The following is a 20,989-nucleotide window of genomic DNA, read 5'->3' as shown; positions in this document are numbered from 1 at the left end:
ACATTTCACCAGAATTCAGACCACCTCATACGAGCGTCTACCGACAAAAGGCACGATGGCGCTCGTATCGTCACAGTCGTAGGTGGCCATGCATTAGCCGAAAGAGTGTAGGAAACTGAATTTATTACTCGTTGTCCCATGTTTAAGAGCCTACGTTCCGTTTCCCGGAGATGCAGAGCTTTTCAACAGCGTTGTTTCCGCATCGAAGATGAGATTAAAGACGTGCGCATGCTTACTCTCACTGCCCACGTGCATCGTTATGGTAAAGGTACCGACCATTTGGATGCAAGCGCTTGAAAAAAAAAAACATGTTTAGCGCATCTAACGCCTTGTCGGACGTTCGGGAAAAGTTTTTAAACACAACCTTGTTAGTAATGTTTACTAAAAATATGCTGAAGCGCCTTTGTTCGTTTCGTCTTGATGAGCGACAAAAAACAATCGGCTCACATTTTCATTTCCGCTTTGGTCAATTATTCGAATAAAAAAAAATAAAAAAAAATAAAGACCTATGCTTATAATAAAGACCGTAAAATAAAACCTATGCTCACGTTCTTAAATACCGCCACTAGACTAGTCACTCACCCTCGGTTGAGTGCACAGTACCCTTTTTTGACTGACAAATCAAATTAATGTTCTTTGGTTACAGAACCAAAGATCTTGACCCAAAATTAGACTATTCCATTAAATTTTTCCAAATACGGAGCAAGTTTATTCTTGGTCGGCACCAATCAAGCGATCCAGTGTCCCAGGCGATGAGTTATAAAATTCAGTAAGTAACACACCATGCAGAGTATAATTACAAGTTGCTTACTGCCGGTGCTATTAGGGAAACTATTCCAAATTTGGAGTGTAACGTGTCTCACCACCCGATAGTGTACGGTGAGGAAGAATTAAGTATTTCCCAAAATTTCACAGCAAAAACCAACGATTCCAACAACGAAGCAAGCGACGAACCCTGGCTCAACGAACATGTATGCGCACCGCTGACCCTGTCCGGTTGGTCGACATCTGCGCATTAGCACTTGTGCCGCGTTGCCAGCGACCGTATCCTTCATTTCTTCACACCTCCCAGCGCTGCGCAAAACTGTGCGACAAATCGACGCCATCGCCATTGCCTACAGGCTTCCATGGCGCTGACGCCTCCTCGGTGAGTAATGTCGGTGGCGCCAGCACAATCGGTTGTGTACCGGGTGATGCGAATCCATTGCATGCTCCCTTACTCCGTTTCCCATCTTCCCGCTTCTGACTTCGTAGGGCAATAGAAAGGAAAAGTTTACGCGCGTGTGTGGTTAGGCTGAAGATTTTGTCGTCCGTTACTTTCCAAGGTGGTGGGTTTGTTTTTTGACCAAATTTAGAAGTTGCAGCCTTCGGGCTGCCAGGCGCCATCGCATTGTGCGTGTGTGTGTGTGTGTATTTTTATTTACATTGGATTTGAATATGCACAGCCCGTTAAACTGGTCGGCGAGTATGATGCAATTGATTTGGCTAGAAGAGAAAACACGTAGAGTACCCTGCTAGACCGATAAATGATCGTGTTTGCAATAAAAATGTAAATGGGGCAATTGTTCGGACACTAGCAGTTGGAGGGGACTCTGTTCATGGGAATGATTTTTTATGTGAGAATATATATCTTGTGCTTTATACGAACTTCATTTTGTAAGTCTCACGAAGCCGTATAAAAACAGCATTTTCTGGACTTAAACTCAGTTTTTATTCGGTTTAACGTTGACAGATTTAGTGATTCGTAGCATAAAATTTATAGTGCTTCTCGCGTTACATCGACACGTTGATGCATTGTATCGCTCGATATGGCAAAGAAAATAAAACTCAGCTCGGTGCTAATTGTTCGACGGCACGCGAATCATTGTATCGCTCTCCTGACCTACATCACCGAGCGTTTGGGACCAGATTACTGGTTCAGTACGCGCAACTACGATTAAACTCCTTTTTGTCCGGCGGACTGGTCGCTTCCTGTGTCATAGGATATTCTGACCCCAGGTTCCGCAGCCAACGAGTTGAAATACTTTAGCCAACGAGTTGGAAGAAAGGCGTGAAGCTTAAGCGTGCCAAGTATGGATGCGTTTATGTCACGCACCCGCAGATTAAAGGCGCAGCAGCAGCACTCGCATAAAGGTCAGTTCAATTACGCGAGGCATTTAATTTGTGTGTAATAAGATTTATGCATCGCATAATTATGCACTCACATTTAAGCGCATACTGAACGGAAAGGTTTGGAAAAGGGAAAATAGTGTAGTATTCTTTTAAGCGTAGTTTTATTTATAATTTATTTGTTTCATGAATGGTTTCGGTAATTCCCATATCCGATATGTTTCATAATTGCATATGTTTCAGGCAACATAACTTAATGAGGAATAAGAGAACTTACAGGGAAAAAAGTTATTTTAAAAGTTAAGAATGACACAGTGCTATTTTCGACAGGTTTATAAGATTAAACATAAAACAGATTTTCATCTCATCATGCAATGTACTTATGTAAAACAATTTAACTAACATTTTGTCTCCTTATTTTTAGTATGACATATTTCTAAAACATTGCATTCCGTTTTTGATTATTTTCAACGTATTAAACGTAAACGTAACGAAAATTTTAAAATTAAAATGTTGATGAATTTGGATATACGTTCATTATCATAATGGACATGCTGCGGGTATTATATCATCGATATATACTTTTAACAATCATGTAAGTAAATTTGTCCGTTTAGTTATGTAATCGTCATTTAACTTCTATAAGCCATTGGCTAATGATTTTCTTATATTTATAATCATATTGAGTATCATTATGTTGTAATGGCTATGCGCACTCTTACTCTGATCGTATCGTCAAACGATACGGGTTGCAGATCCGCAAGTAGGATCAAACTACTAGCAAACGGATGTACAAACCGTTAGCTCTGCCCGCATTGCTGACTAAACGCCATATCTTATCTGATTCCGTGGCTAAAGCACCCAAGCTTAATCGTCCTTAATAGGCACTACTGGACTGAGGCACAGGTGTTGTGACAAGCGCCTTCTTACGACGTGTTGACGATGCACTCTATGAGATGGTTGGTGTGTATAGTTTATCAAAGCTTGTTTTGAAATGGTGCAAAATCGATGCAACAACTAATCCGATGCGAGGGAAAGTGATCGTAATTGTTGGTTTATTAATTTACCACCCTTAATGGTCAAAGAGGTAAAGCAGACGAGAAGAATAGTACCACTAATGACAATAGCATTCGGGGTTCTCGGCAGAGGGAAAGGAACTCTTCCCACAAAGTTGATGATGATCCCAACAACCGGTTGTAGAGTGTTCGTGGATGGAAAAAAAAATCACAACCGTCAAACCACTGCGAAAAATTGAATGAAAGATCGCCAATCGCCTGATCTCATGTCTTTAAGCTGCAATGAAGCAAGAAAAATGTTTTAGATGGAGCTGTTTGGGGAAGAAATGTAGTGCAGGGAAAACATGATTACTAGGTAATTCATGTTTATGACCACCGATCAGCTGCCCCCATACGCGCTGCCTAATCGTCGGTGATGGAGCGATGGTTTTGCGTCGCACGCGCCTCCAACGTCCTCCGTACCGTTACCATTGTCCGACTAATGAGTCTTGTTAAGCGAACCGCCTTAGCGCGATGTTTCTTGGACACCATTACTTCCATCGTTTGCGAAATGGAATGCCAGCAATGTACGTGAAGTTTGAACGAGAAAAGAGCAACTTTCCTTAGATATGTGAGGATGGGGATCACTTCAATCGATGGGTCGACCTATCCATTGTAGAGCTGTTCATGATTTAGAAACCGACATTTTCCTGAATAGAAACATTATTTATACGATCTTTTACTCATCATCGAATGTGAATGCTACAGTTTTATAAGTTCTGATCGAGATTGAGATTTTTTAGCTTAAGAATGAATTATACAATGTTTTAATGACGCTCAGATGCGTTTAGTCTATTAAGCAAGCATGTTTGATTAGGTTTTCCGTAAATCTCGTGCGGTCGGGCAAGTTCATATGAAATAATGAAAATTTGTAATTAACTTCTTACATGGTTCATATTTTATAAACATATCAACTACATTGTAGATATCGTTCTATTTAACTTGTTGGCCGCCGCGCTCAATATCATCGGAGCGCTTAATCATAAACAGATTCATTATAAATAATTTATGAAAAGTCTCATTAAGGGCGCCTTGACATGGAGCGGCACATTAAAGGGACCTCAATTTGCCACCCGTTGCATCACCTGTTTATTTGGAAGGTTGCCGTTTGTCCTAGCTTGAAAAAACATGACAACAATCTTGTTCATCCTTCGACGTCGGACATACACACTGAGCTGACCGCGATTATGTTTACCTGTCGAAGTTGAAGTCAATAAAACCATTCATCGTTTTGATCTCCACAAACACAAAAAAAAAACGCCAAAAAACAAAGGTGAATGAAAAACGATAACTTCCTCCACGAAAGGATTCTGGTCAATCGAAATAATTGGGCTCGTTGAAATTGATTTTTCCAACGCTAATTGATCGGCGGTTATCTTCTTTCGTCAGTCTGCCCACTACGTATGGCTTCCAGCTTCCTTCCAGCTTCCTTCCAGCTTCCTTCGTGGGTCCTTCGACGCAGCCCTGTCCTTCCCGCACGATCATGAGCGTCCGAGGTAATTAACCGGTAACGATGTTTTCTCGTCCTCCGAATCGAACAGCATCAGCCGTTCGATCCAATTTCCGAATGCAGGAAAACGGCCGTTTTCACACGCTATCCCTGGGCCCTGGCCGTAGACAGGCTGCCGCGGTAATTAAGACTACACAATTTTGTCCTACACGAGTCTTGTCGCTTACAGGTTTCGAACGGGTACATGCATCTGTGAGGTAGGTGGGATGAAAGTGGAGAAGGAGTGAAGGGGGTGGCTGGGCTGATTTCTTCAACATCAAATCGAATACCAATTTATGTGCAGCCGTTTTATTCTTTTTTCGGTAGTTGTTGATGGAGTGACAAGGTAATTAATTACTAATTATATCTTTTTTTCTCATTGCTCTCAAAACCCGACCCGACCCGAGCTCTGAGACGGTACTGAGACAGGTCATGGTACAATTGTAAACTATTGAACTGATATCACAAATTGTAGTTCGTTACATAAAATATGTTTTTATTGTACATGGGGAAGGCGTCAGAAAACTTGAGAATTTTTATCAAGAAATGCATTTCAATTTGTTCTTCAATGTGTACATAACTACTAAGTTAAATACTTTAAACAGAAATTAAATAAAAATATCCCGCTTACTCCATACATACAAAAATTTAACTGAGAGATGAAAGCTGTACAATGATTATCGTGATCCGGTCCACGACCATGGCATAACCTTCAAGGATCATGTCAGAAACGGAAAGTATTTCTTGTTAAAAGTGTAACGAAACAATTCACAGATCCTTACGCCTAGGCTGCTTCGAACCACAAACCTTTCCTTTTTTTGGGTGTATTTTACAAGTTTTCTAACCTTCTATCTGTTATAATATTCCTATATAATATTCCTTGCGGTTGCATATTTTTGTATGTTTTTTGAGAACTATTTTTTTTCGCAGCATGCATGTGGTTTTTACACACTTATTTGATTTTTGCCCTACCTTCTTTTAGGTTCAAACGTCATTCATTGAAAACTTCATACCTCGATAATTCGATCGAACGAATTGTTTTTTACATTTTTTATCAGAAACACAAAACCTGCATTGCTCTCACACGTACAAATGCATACACACACGAACAGTATGCTGCTTGTAGCGCCAAGCATTAAACAAAAAATAGAAAGGACGACTTTCGCTTTTGCGTATAGGCTAAATGACAAGGTGCATTGCGCCATAAAGGCGGTGCGCGTCACAATTCGATCGGTGCTGCATAACCACACATCACAACCCTTAACCAGCCCCGCTTCGTAAGAGGATCTTCAGCCGGATTCCCTTTTTTACTCTCTCTCCCTCTCACACACACACACAGTCGTTCTGTCATACCAAACCCAGCGCCATTGAGCATCGCTTCGTAACCACCTTTCGCATCCCAAGGACTGTTAATGACCGGTGGGTTTGCAGACAACGGTTAACATCCTACTTTCGACCATTACTAAGACACTCTTTTTTTCACCGTTTATCATTCGATGGTGCAAAAAGCTCCGGCAGATTCGACAGATTCGTTTGCGCGTTTCACGTGTAGGTTGATGAACATCCCGAGGTTTGGTTTCGGGGTTGCTTTTGGGTAACAAGATATCCAATTTGATTAAATATCAATCAAGTGGAGGACTTTATAAGTCATTAAATTGATTAGCCAACTGGGTACGATCGCTCTCGTTATTTGATTTGGCATTCGAATCCTTGCAACAAATGTGAAGGTAACGGGTTCGGCGAGAAGGCTCGTGGAAAATTACACCGGGGAAAATTAATGGTTATTGCAAGCGACAGGTTGATAATGAGAAATGTTTGCCATAGATTGGTGGATTGGTACCGTCCATTTCGATGTAAGGATACGTTTCGCACGAGTAGTGCCGACTGACATTTTGACTTGGTAGGTAAAGCATGGTTTAATATGTTTACTTTGCTAATTGGAACGGTTTTGGCAACCAAGGTGGCATTGCAATGAACGTCACGCAAACCAGCAAGTTAAATCGATGGGTTTTTTTCCGAACATCTCTTCGGCTAAACATTATCAAAAGGTATGAAATATTTTGAAACATTTTACAAACTCAATCAAAACACTCGGACAGTAAAATCGAACGCCGGTGGAAGCAATGTGTTTTTCGCTTCAAAAATGTAACTGGCATGTTTTTGCATCCTGTGGAATCCTTCAGGCCGTAGCAATGCCACCGGATAAATTCCTTAACTACACATTCGCCGAAATTGCGGCATTTTTTCGACCGTAGTCCACAATCATGGTACGGCTGAACAACAAGTGCTAAATATTTTCGCCCCCGGTGGTATGATTACCTTCGTGATGGTGGAATTATTGCCGTTCACCAGCGTAAAGCCTACCACTGCCGACATTGCTTTCATACGCTGAAGAAGCATGCTGGGGCAAAGTCGTACCCAGATGTAATTGAAGTGTGATTATGGAACCTGTATGGAATCATACACTATTTCGCTGCTCTCCTCCATTTCCAGTTTTGGGGGCAGCAAGATAGAATAAAGATCGCAAACATTCAAACAGACATGAAATCATCAGTTGCACATACTTCGTAATTATTTGTACGTGAAGTCTGTAGGAAAAAGTTACATATAGAATGGCAGAGATTTGAAGATATAACCAAGTAAAACTTCGTGTAATCCTTTGATTATATTGCTTAGACAATAATTTTATTCTTGGTTATATAATTAAATGAATTTTCAAATATTATGTACTCTACAAAATTTTAGCAACTTCATTGAATCATTAATAATTCAGTAGAGAGTAGTTGTGAATTGTAATACAAAAACTGGATGCGAAATTTTGTTATCTGTGGCAGGAGCACTATCCGTCTATTCGTGCTAGTGACTAGTCTGATCTAAAGTGATTTTTTTTCGTAAAAATATAGAAGAAGAAGGAGATAGACGAAAATTACACAGCTTATAAATATAATTTAAGAAGCATTGTTGTGTGATGATTGGAGTTGAATTGAGTGAATAAAGTATTAGAACTCTCTTACGTCTCTAGAATTCGTTGATAAATTTAAGCTAGAAATGACGATGAAAAGGTAGGATCGAAGTAATGGGTAGCTTCATTCTGAATAATCCAGGACAATCACACTCTGGAATACGAGGCAAGTTAAGGACCTTCGACACGTTATGTGATATATCTCTCCGTGGGCTATTGTAAGCTATAAAAAATAGCCTAGATCTCTATAGTTAGCTCAATTTAATCGACAGCTAATGGCTAAAGATTCCTGCACCAACTTAGTGTTAGGAATTTCACATAAAAACTCTCAACTGTTTGAATTTAATCATAATAATATACTCGTAAAATATCATTATTTAATGCTTTTTTGAAAACATTCTCTGAATTCGACAATTGCCAAACGAAATGTTTCAAGCCTTTGACATTATTATTAACAAACGAATGTGTTGCTATTTCTTTGTCACATTTCTGCCATATATCTATCAAGCGGCAGTCGAACGCTTTCTTGATCTGCACCTCCTCCAGTACAAGAATGGTGTGGGCAATTCCAACAGCCTTGAGTTACCTTGCCAACGCCGTGATGGGTGTAGAACAAGTCACCAAGTGGCCTTTCCATACGTTGCTTTACCCTTTCCTATTCCTTTTCCATTATCAGCTTGCCTTTTCCTCAAAGCAAACATCAAGCGTAACGTATTCACCTGTTTCTTAGACCCTTTCAGAAGCAGTCAGTGTACTGACAACGTCGCGAACAAGTAAAGCGGTCAGCTTCGAAACTGGTGCAATCACGTCACACCGGTTCATTACCAGACGAAAGCGAAATAGAGAGAGAACGAGAAAGAGATGGAGAGAATGCTCTAATGCCGATCAAATCGGAACATGACAAAATCCGACGCGATCGGACGGCCATCGACAGTCGTTTGCTTTCGCTGCCACTTTTCAAATCCTTCAAGCAAGCAGATCCCGAAGCCGCAGGGTAGTGTGGCGGGGATTCAAATCTGTAAAAGGAAACCAGTTAAATTGACTTTAATTAAGGCGAATTTTCCAATCCGGACAAACGTAGCGCTCCGGTCAGGCTGCAACCGCTCCGAGCTTCACCAGTGAAATCATTCGGGCCTTGCCGCAAGCCTGCGTCGCTTAGAGAGCCCCAAAACCGTGTAGCGGTGTACATTAGCGGTGGTAGTTATTTTGCCTTATTTCGGATTGGGAGCGCAAATTTATGGGAAAATTATTACACTATCATACATTTCGATGTGATACTCCGTTGACCACTGTCAACATATGACTAACTGGGTGACTGGGACTGGGATATTCCGTGGTGATGGTGGTGTCTACAACCGACGGTGCGGTTGTGCCGATTCCCATCGCATAGCACCACCATGCTTTACACTTACACGCAGCAAGCCTTGCGATCTGCACTCTCGGGCAACCCATTCAAACATCCTCTGAAAGGGTCACATGCTGTGCTACACATCAAATCCATGCAGGGAGAGTATCACCAAACAGTATCAATCATAACTGGGAGGCCAGCCCTCCGAAAACGTTGAATGATAAATGATGCGACGCGATCAGTTCTTGCCATGGTTCCATTGAGGTATCAAGCCCAACTTGAAACCCTCGCGGTGGGAAGTCATCATCGCGGGGTGGTTCTATCCGCTACTGGAACCAATCGAATCGATGAAATCGATTGACACCGTCGGCACTGGGTGCAATAGGTGGGCAGCAACATTACGGTGGACTGTCGTCCGCAGCCTTATTTGCCAGGTGGATCGTGTGAAAATGGGCACCACCGGTTGACGTGACAGCAGCGGAGCAAACATCTCATGCAAACATTCCAACCAAGGTTACCGTGGCTCTGGCATTCGCGGTTTGTCGCGACAGTTATACAGTCTAGTTTGCGGCTGTTGCTCTTTCTTTTGCTGACTGCTCTTTGAGCATTCGAATGAACAGCTTAAGCTAAAGGTAAGTGGTTAGTAAGTCGCTGATCGTAAAATCGATTTTTCATTCAATTGCCAATATATTTAAGTAAAGTTTACCGATATAGTTTCTTTGCAATATATAGGTGCATCTGTCCTTTTTGTAGCTGCACAGCGAGACCATACGAACAGCGTACGATAAGCTGTCGTTTTGAGACGTCTAGAAAAAAATATCCGTCACGGATGCCACCGGAGCCGTCCAAGCGCCTTGCACAACCTATCCCGTCGGTGACAAGCGAACAACAAATCAGGCCTCATCCACAGGTCTGCCACCTTCAGCAACGTAAGCTTCTGCCTGTACTACGATAGTAGCGTACGACCGGCGAGTAAACGATGCAGGAAAATAAAGAAATTCAATTAGCATACGACAAGGCATGGAAGGACAGGAAAGCACACAGACGTCAATTCATGGTTGAAAATTAACACTTCAAAGAGGCGTCGATGAGCACCCTCGGTTGCTTCGTTTCCGCCGTACGGTCGTTTTGAAACGATGGCAACGGAACCTTAACCTCCCCGCCGGAGAAACGTCCAGGAACGGGCGATCAAGTGCCATCGTGAGATAGTTCAGCAAAAGTAAGGGAAAGAGAAAAAAGGAACAAAAAAAAATAGGAGAAGCTCCGAACCTGACATCGGCTGGATTGAAACTATGATAAATCAAAGAAGAATGTAGAAACGATTGACGCGATACGACGCGATCCATGCTGGACAAATCTGTAGCGGAAGCAACCGATCAGTTTAACGGACGGTTGAGATCTGTTTAGTTATTGCTATGTCCCCTTTTCTTGTTCGTCACTGTAACAAAGTTCGAAGTGAACGAATGAATGAATGTTATGCCTCTTCATGCGACTATTTGTTACAACAAAACATCATTAAAAGAGAATAATTTATAGAAGAAATAAAGCAGCCCGAGAAATGTATCTTAAATTATCGTTAATTGTAATTGTGTGTTGCATGAATCAGCTTCAATGTTTTATTTAATTTATGATTATTTAAACTGAATTAACTATTATCAATTGTATACATTTTTATAGATTTTAAATTTCCAAATCATTACAAATCTCAAATGTTAATTGATCTTGTAAGGGTCTTCTCCTACCTCGAACGACTCTTGGCTACTGATTCGAATGAGTGAAAAATCATATGAATAACTCTTTTGAAATTATTCCTCAAGCACAACACTATCTTAACTTGCACAAAACCATGCTCGATTTATTTAAATCGGATGAAAAAGGAACATTTTATCTAATCATAGTTAGTAATATGTTCAATTAACCAGAAACAGATAATTAAAAAGTCAATGTACCAGCATAAACACTTTGTAGCATTTATTGTCCATCCGGCACCGGCAACGACAATTAAATGACTTCATTTTTATTGAGCCCGATAGCCGTTTAATCTGTTTCTAATTATTTCACACCATCGTTGCGCCCCGTAGCCACCATTTGCTAACCATGAAACGATCTTCTCAACGCCAAGCCAATTAGTATCGCGCCAGTGTCAAGACTCGCGCTGAACCTCCCAAAACGCATCACGCTTCAGTAAAAACTTCAATCACGAACGGTAAACCGATATTGTTGGTGATATACGGCCACACAGATCGCGTTACTGGTTGTATTAAGCCGGGATGAATGAGTTGCATGCAGGCGGGTTGGTTAGATGAGCCGAGTGCAACAGCGGTCAAGTAGTTGCAATTACTTGAAGTAGCATAAAAGTGTGTAGGACTTTTTTTCGGAGCATGCCTTCCAATTTTACCCACTCTCTGCCACAGTGGCTCTAAAAGCTATCGGTTTAGTGCACAGATACACTTTAGCAGTGAGGCTCCCTTGGGGCAGTATTTTTTCGTATTATTAACTACCGGGCTTACGGTGCTTTCTGCCACGGATTGACTGAATGTTTTGCGAACACTCTACCGTCGCAACTGCGCTCCCAGTAACGCCCGCTCCCCTGAGACAAACTGTCCAAACTGGAGCAAAACAACCGAGCGGGCAACCCTCCGATCGCTTTTAATTGAATATTTTATTGCAAAGCTATAATTAGAGTTTTCAATTTACCTCTTCGAGCGTCGAAACTGTCTGCCGTTTCTGTTCGGTTCGCGATCTGGTTGATGAATAAACAATCGCATTTTACTGCCCATTGCTGCTGCTAGTTACCTATCCACCTGGGCTGGGGCTGTGGTTTCGGGACAAGTCTTCGGGACGGTTCGCGGTACTCCTCTACCCATGGGGGACAACAAACTATATATTTCGTGGTACAGACTTACATGCGTGCAATGCAATGGTGGACACTCCCAGGGGGCATTTCGAGATTCCGCCTTGTAGTGCGACTACCGATCGAGCTTCATGAGTAATTACGGAAGTTTCAGCGAACCACAAATGGAGACCGTGCAATCGGTGCCCTGAGATATTGCATAGGCAACGAAGAGTTGGAGGGTAAAATCGTTGAAAGCGAGAGCTTTAATTGAATTTAAATGACCGCAAACCAATGCAAAAGCGATCTGTTTGGCTTGCTGTCCCGTTCGCGGTTGGTATGAAATTCGCGAGCCAAACATTTTCCAACCGGCTAGTCCCGACAGGCATAAATGCGACAGATTAGGTGACAAATATTGGAAAAGATAGAAGACCAGTCTTTTGAGCAAAACTTGTAGGCAAAAGCATGCCCTTAAAGTGCCGCGTACCTTAAATACCAGTGCCGGTGATGAAATTGGTGATGAACAGTGGAAGAAGTCCGCTTAAGTAATCCAAGACATACCACCTTCTAAACATATTTAACGTTTCCAAAACAAGAATCCAATTGCAATCATCATATCACGTCAAGGGAAAAGCGACAAAACGGTCAACACTTAGCAAAGAGCAACATCAACCAATCTCACACGTTTCGCGACATTTACATAAACGTTCACCTCAACCAAAACCGAGATGATCAGCAACATGCTCGCTTCTACTAATTAGCCATTTACGTGCTGACGGCTTGTGCCGACAAATAACAACACTGAAGTCGTTTGTTGTCACATTTGTCGAAGGAAAGATATGCTTAGACGATACAAGTTGTGTTGCTTTTTTGTCACTTCTTGTTTTCGGTTTGGTATTTCGGCAGCTATCATCTACCGAAAGTGATACCTTGAAAGGTTCGTCTTCGCTTCATTACATCGTTTTAATTTGATAGCCATCGCACAGCTGACGGACGCCTGGTGAAAGGCGATCAAATGTGGTAACGGTTGATGTGGGGTGCTTTAATGACTAGCACAGTATTGCTTTGTACGATGCTTGGGATATGTTTCGAATAGAATAAAGGATCCGGTTAGAGAAGATGAAGGTTTCAAATTGTGAAAGAATGTACTTCTGTTCACAATGGGTAAATTATCATTTACAGTGGAAGTGTTTAAAAAAACTTATGCAGCTTTATTTAATTATTTTCATTCCGACGATCGTGAATGAAATATCATTGGGTTAAAATAATGTCAGGTGCGTTTCATTATATTTATTCTGTTTTTTTCTCAAGCTCAATAATGAATAAAATATATGGCGAAAATACTTCCAATACTAGTGTTCCTTGATTGAGTAACAAGCAGTCCGTTTGTCCTAATTTTTCATTTTTAATAACTTAAGTGAAAATATATTTTTCCACGGTATAATATATTTTAAAAGAAGTTGCAATGGAATGAATTAAACTATTGAATATTATACTATTGTAAAATGAAATGCTATTTACGTTTCCCTTTCAGCTCTCTGGCATAAGTCACTAGACAATGAATAAAAATTCATAACTGTTAAAGAGATGAAATGAAAGCCACTGGACGTCTTACGCAACCAACTGGCCCAACAAGTGTTGCGCGAAATGTGTTCCAATCATCCGGTAATTCGAAATCGTGAAATTGTAACGCGCATCAGAAACACGTCGTAAAACCACCCAAAAGTGCAAGCACTGGACCCGTTGTACGCTAAAAATGATCTTTCGAACCATGATTAAACCGGTGGCGCATCCGCATAAACTACACCCTGCCCGGTTGCAAATGACACACGTCAATTGGATGTCCATTGCCATACGTTGCACTTTTCTCCGGGACGTCTAATTACGGATAGAGACAACCGTTCGGTATCGTGCAATTTCTACAAAACCTCGCCGGCTCATCACTCACTGCGGTCCCGCAGTATCTGCAGCATCGCATCAATTTTTACTAAATTTGTTTGAACAGTGGCCGAAGCGTTGAGATGCAAATTACTGTCTTCATCGGTGCATTGCCTGACGGTGGCCACCGTGCGGGACGACGCTTCCAGCCAAAGCACGGCTAAGGATGAGTTTTATTATATGTCTGTGCAGTGCCTGGCGGGCAGATCGGAACGGTGAAAAAGGTTTGCCAGCAGGATGAATGAAACTTACAGGTGGGCAGGGCACGGTTGCAGCCAAATGCAGTCTCGTATTTTTGCTTGCGAAGCATCCTCTTCAACCATACATTATGATGGGCGAATGCCGAATGGAGCTATTGTTTTGTGAAAAGTAAAGTTTTTCCCCGCTTTTTGCATGCCCATTATTGTTGGTGCAGATGATCGTGGGAATCAGGAACTCAGCAAAGCCTGTCAAATGTGAAAGAAACAACTAGACATAGAAGAATAGAGATTATCTGCCGTGTAGGTCGAAAGCAATGTGCTGTGCTGCTGTTCGAGGCAGACAGTTGAAGGTAGAATAATGATCATAAATTAAGCGCAGCGCAATTGTCCAAACTGAAGATAACTGTAAGCTGACTGCAGAAGCTTGTTGATGTATTGATCGGTATCAATGGTAATTACTTGCAGCGATTAATATTCATGTAAAATGTAGACCTCTGAATAATTTTCTCGAATAATAACATGCAGATTTTGCCTGTAGTTGGTGTGTATGATAAAAGAAAACGATTTACTATTTATTGACTTAGCGGTTTAATTATTTACCATAATTCTGTAGAACAAATACGTAAAAGCTTTATCGAACATTCCCTCTCATCACATTTCATAAGAAATTGGACATTTTGAAGTCAAAATCTCATGATCCGTAAATAAAGGGGATGTTTATTCGTTTACACCAGCCAGCATTAATTTCTTAATTACATATGGGCCAATAACTGGGTAATCTTTGAAAATGTTTAATTAGCACTCTTGCTTTAATACCCACCGTGTGCGTTGCGCTTCATGTCTTAATATACAAACCATCTCAGCCGGATCGTCCTCGTGGCCGAAAGGTGTATTATTTATCTCTTCCATATACGTCACCCATTGTGCATGTGCCCTTTCGTGACAAGAGCTCACTCATGCAATCGTGATAAACCCAACGCAATACGCATGTGACCTCTGGCAGGTCTACAATTTTTCAGTTGCAAGGTCGTCGATAGCATCGGCCCAGACCCGGCTTTTGATTTTACGATCCAGGGCAATTCCCATTAACCAATATTTGTTTTGTTTAATTTTGTCTGGTCAAAAGATTCTGATAACGTGCTGGAAGAAATGGACAAAGAGTACACCCCTCCGTCTTCGCACATATCAGCAGATCTCGGGCAAATGGTACTGTAACATGCACTTGTCGTTTACATATCATTTTTACACGTATTACCAACGAATCGATTTCGCAAAATGGCTTGCACACACTCCAAAGCAACACTGTTTCATTTGCTTTGCTTTCGTTCTTACGGTTACGGTAGGCAAGGCGCAACTCCAACACGCACTGCGTGTACATTGTGTACATTCGCGAAACATCGGAAGCCATCGATGATGGTGCGTATTTTACTAGACTTTAATTGTGAGCCAACATGAAACAACAATTAACAGTCATTAGGTACCATTAAACGTTGCTTACCGGATTTCACGCTCCTTCACTTTTGGCTTACAATGTCTGTCAATTCGTTCGTCTCACGATGATTTACGTAAACGCGGTTTTCGATGCTTCTAATCCTTTTGCTTTTGATGTGGGAATCGCTTTCATTCGATTTGGCAAACTGTTGTTTGTTTGTTTTTTTTTTGTTGATGTATTCCAGGTCAGGTTAAGATGTGCTCTTTATAAATGGTGCTAATTTAATTACATCTTTATGGCTTTGCATAAATTGTCTTACCATTTTTGCAGGATGATCAATAAACGAAGTTGGAGGGAAATGAAAGTGAAATGAATGTTGACGATCTGTGCTAAAAAAAACTCTTGCTTAATACCATTGACGCATAGCATAGCAGTATAAATTAAAATAAAATAGCATATTTTGCACATTACTTTTGTTTTAAGACTAAATTTTATAATAAGTTGATTTGAGATAAAAAATAAGTGCAATCCATTCCTTTTCTTCGTCGCCTAACGGAATCATATATTGTTATTATTATTACGGCCTGGCTATATCCTACCACACTATCAAATACACCACGCAACTTCTAAACGTCACTTATTTCCTTTCGAAAATGCCAATGTCTTCAAACTGAGTGTGAGCATTAATAACCTGTAAAGTACAAATATTCAATAACAGAGTAAATCAAGACCATGCACTTTCATTTCTTGCTAGCGTAATTTGATTGTTCGCAAGAGGAAAAGTTGATTGAATGCTTTCGATAATCGTCCTCGGTTACATTGCCGGTCACGGAGATTCATGATATGTGGAAAACAATTGCATATTCAAATGGAATTCTTCTAAAACTTACCTACACAATCCGATGCCTCGCCAGCACTCTTCACACAAAACTACCGCGATCGAACGGTACAGCAACATGATGAATAATCATCTTCCAAAATGAATTCACAATGTACCATCTTAATATGAAAGGCATGATGTATGATAGGCTGAATCATATATCGTCGGAGCGAAGGTTTCTTTATCTTTGTTTGTTACCAAAGGTGGGAATGCGAGTACGATGCAAATAAATCACTGCTCTTCCCCTAGACAAACAATACATACAGATAGATTCCGAATTTATTCGGGACAATGCACGGAATTTGGTCGCATTTATCCGAGTGAGAAAATTTTGGTTCTTTCATTCCATTGATGGCTGCAGTGGTGTAGAGTGAAAAGGAATGACATGTATGTGGCTATCACTTGTTCAATCAGTAAGGAAAATAAATCATTACAACACACTAAACTAGCTTCACACATTAAACTCTCCACTTAATTAAACAGCTTTGCTGCAGAGTATGATACATTTTGTTTTTATTCACAACACTAAGCGGGTTGAGAATTCGTTTGATGACTTCCCAGTCCTAATATTTAGCTGTCAAATTATCTTTTCACCAGCCCTGTTCGACATTGAGATCAATTTGTTCAAGATCAAGAGCTGCTCATGGCACGCTATTAATCCGCATCCAGATTGTGTTCGGACTAAATAGATGCTTAACCAAATGCATGATAATCGACTTCAGCACTGTTGCAAGTGAAGTCAACACTAAGTACCAGCTTAAGCGCCACACTTTTGGTTCAGATTGACCTTTTTCTCGTTCTCATCATCAATTACTCTTCACCAATGGTGAGGTCTATGATCAATTGATCGTGAACGAGCCATATTCGTGCCTGAACAGACACTCAATGTCGAGAAGAAAAACACATTCCGAAACCGAAATCGAGCATCGCTAACCCCGCAGTGATATGAAGCTTTGGGAGTTGGGCGGATTGCAAACGTGTTTGGGACCTTCAGTTTGGTTGGCAAAGCATCGGTAAAGTGCAATTGAAACCAATTCACAGTCACGACTTCGAGTTGGAAAATCGTCACAAACGAACCAGGTTTTCTTGAATAATCAGGTAACTAGTTTGTCGGTTACAATTCTGCACATTTTACTTTACTTTCGATTTAAAATAAATTGTTGCACTCCTATTTAAACTGTATGATCAATGTTGAACCCTACAGCTCCTATCAACAAGCAGCCATTACCACCTGTTTTGTTTTGTTAAAGACGTACGTTAGCCATGATCAGCATCACATTTGTCGTAAATAATCTCCCATTCCCACCCCCAGGGTAACGTCTTTAGCTAATGTTGATCGAGAATGAAAATGTACCATTGCACTACTCGATACTGCACTGCTGCATGCAACCGACGGTGATCATGCGTATTGACACGTATTGCTTGCAGCAATCACGATTAATAAAACTCATTTGCATGCACAGATTGACGTTGTTTATGGTTTGCTTGTTGTTATAACTTCTTCAGTGGTTATACCAACAAAAACAAAGCACTCGAAGGGCAAGTGGTCGTTGTCGCGACAAGTGTCTACAGCGGAGCTTTGTGAAGACTGCAGAAAACATTGACGGTGAACGCAAAACAGAAGCTACGGATGCGTCCGGGAAGATGTGCATCAATTTGTGCATCTTTTATGTTGCTTTGCATATGTAGTCATTGTTATATAAGCTTATGGAACATTAAAACGAAACCCTCTACGGCATAGAGGGATGGAATGAAAATTATTTTGAAATTATTGTAGTCTAATGAAGATATTTTTGATTGCACGTTGAAGTCAACAAGCTTGCCATGTAGGATAGATAAAGAATCACTTTCAAGAACTTCAATTACCCGCACGGTTTTTATAAAAATCATAAGAAGGATCTCATTTAAAAAAGCAATTGGTTGAATGTAACAACCGTCCATTTTCCTTTAGCCATTCTTCGCTCACTACTGCGGCGATGTTCATCAAGCAGAATGTGTCCTCTTCGATCGAATGGTTCTGATCGCATTTTAGCTTGTCGCGTTCTCGTACCTTCCAACGGCATGCAAACGATTCGACCACCCAATTTGTTAAATTAACAGTAATTTAACGAATAATTACAACACTTTCGAGAGAAAATTATAGACCCTTTGATTACTCCGTACCGTGCCGGGGCTACAGTGTTGCAGATTAAAACTTGTTCCAAATTTAACCAAAGCAGTAATTAAACTTGTGTCCACCCGGTCACAGAACCTGCTTCACTTTCAAAGCCCACGGCAAGTTGGATAGCGTCTTCATTGCATTCCATCCCGTACAGACGGAAAGTTCAGTCCAAATTCATGGGCACCGAACACGCACCACACATCTTCTCCTTAGGGCGATCCAATCGCGGTGATATGGGGATGGATTCCACATGACCAGACACAATACGATACATTTTAGGTCGCCTCCCACGAGAAAGAAAGCTACGTGGAAATGGTTCGTCTCAACGTCATCGTTTCCGTAGGGCCACAATCGTAAAGCGTAAGATAATCTCAATGACCGAACCGATCAAGCCGTTAGTTATCGGTGGGGAATGCAACTCATGAATCCGACAAGGAAAGTGACGGCAATGCAAAGGAACGGGTAACGCAAAAGGCACGCGTTCGGGGGACACGAAAAAAAAAACATAATGCGACACGAAACCAATGACGGACAAAAATGTTCGATGGCATTCAATTGATTCGATCAATCGCTGCCGGGCCGATTAACGGTTCCATCGATCGGGTTGACTTCATTCTTTGAGTGGTTACCATGGGCGGTCACGCCTCAATCTAAATCAAAACCGCTGAGCACAATCGTTCGGAAGCCGGCCACGACGGTGAGCCGACGGTGATCGATGAATCATTTGCCACCAGGCAAAGCCGATCAAACATTAAACGATCGTTCGGGTTCACTTCTATTCGTTTTGTCATAAGTGGTTTGCCATCACACAAAATGCCTTCGCTCGGTGGCGCTCCCTGGCCAAGTTTAAAATCAATTTTAACCCTTTTGCCTGTTTTTTTTTCAGTTTTCACCCAAGAACGATTGCGTTACTCTAAACACGCGCGCGTTCGTTTCATTAAAGGTTCATCTCTTGCTGCCCATTGAAGTCTTTCGTACGAATGAGCCGTTCATGGGACAGTGGCTTCGCCGGTGGCTTACACGAGCCACCCATGAGCATTCGGGTTTGGTGTAGAAAATTTGTCATTTATTTATGACCGAAGACACGCGCTCGAAGTTAAATCACGGACGTGTTCCGAACGGGCACGTATGGGCATTGATTAGAAAAGCATGAAACACGGTGTTTCGGTGTTTTTTGTGCTCATATTTTCCTGCAGTTTAAACTGTTCCTACGGCATTGATAAATGTATCTTTTTTCCTTTCGAGCTTCTGCCGACTTCAGACCTTAAGCAAATGTTAAATTGAAAATGACCAGCTGGGAGGACTTAATTCAAACATTCCGTGTGGTCTGAATGAATCTATTTCAACATGATTTATTGCTTTTGCTCGACTAGTCTGTGATTCTCAAAGAAAAAAAAAGTTTATGATGATCATACAAAATGCTACCATTCCTGGCTTTTAAATGTATAGTACAAATATTGTTAAATAATAATTAAAAAAAGTTTATTTAAAATTGCAGTTAAATTTTTATCGCTTTTGCAGGTATTTCACTATATTTAGGATTTTTTTAAACACATTATAGTTGGGGTATGTAGGTCGTAAGTTGTGCCCAGCATCAAATTTCCGTTTTATGCATGGCGCGTGCGACCTCTTTGATGCCACGAATATTAGCTATAAAATATGGTTTTATGAAACTTAATCGGCAATCCGACTAAGATACTATCACAATCCACATTTATGGCATATTAAAAACCTATCGAAAATGAATATTTACGACTTGCCGTTCCGTGACATTTCATCTTGGTGAAGATTTTTATGATGATGAAACAAAATCGCACTGAAAGATGATCATATGGAGTAACGGAATAAATCGTTGTTTTTACTTAAATAATAACGAAGTATTGAGGTCATTAAGTAGCTTGTCATTTTTGGCTGCTTCTCACTTTTGTTCTTCAAAACTGGATAATCAATCCTGAGTATGATGGGTTTTAGTACCAGCTCGACATATTAATGTTTTACTTTGTTTCAAAAATTAACCTTCCCGTTTTGGTTAAACTAGTTAGCAACTGTTGCAGATGATTGAACTACTTTTTTTCCTCTTTAAAGCTAACTTTAACGGAGTAATACGAATAAAGATTACGCCTTAAGCTTATTACTTTAACTTAAAACCCGATGCATGCTAGGATATAACTGCCAAAATACACACTCTATCTTCAGAAGCGAATCGTACTGCTCGGTTGCACGTAACCGATCCATGCGACAGTTCCCGATAACAAGCGCGAGACCAAAGTGAACGGTGTCGGACGTGACAGGTGGATCAATCGGCCGGAAATCGGTCGGGACACGTTAAGCCCACCATTCCACCATTCCAATGGGTACGAACCCATTGACGCCACAACTGACAGCGCGATGAATTATGGCTGCTCTTATGGGTGCGCTAGTGATAGAAAGAGTCGCCGGCGTTCGCTCCAGTTTAATGATGATGATCGCTTTTTCAACCACGACGGCCGTGACCAAAGCCGTGGTCAATACCGTTTGGCGGTACGGTGCGGTACGTCGATACGATGCCGGCACCAGTACTTTGGCTGATTGGATTTCCGGTT

This window comes from Anopheles moucheti, chromosome 2 (assembly GCF_943734755.1).
Source record: "Anopheles moucheti chromosome 2, idAnoMoucSN_F20_07, whole genome shotgun sequence".
Lineage (NCBI taxonomy): Eukaryota > Metazoa > Arthropoda > Insecta > Diptera > Culicidae > Anopheles > Anopheles moucheti.
The sequence above is the reverse complement of the archived record's forward strand: the minus strand, read 5'-3'. Positions refer to the sequence as shown.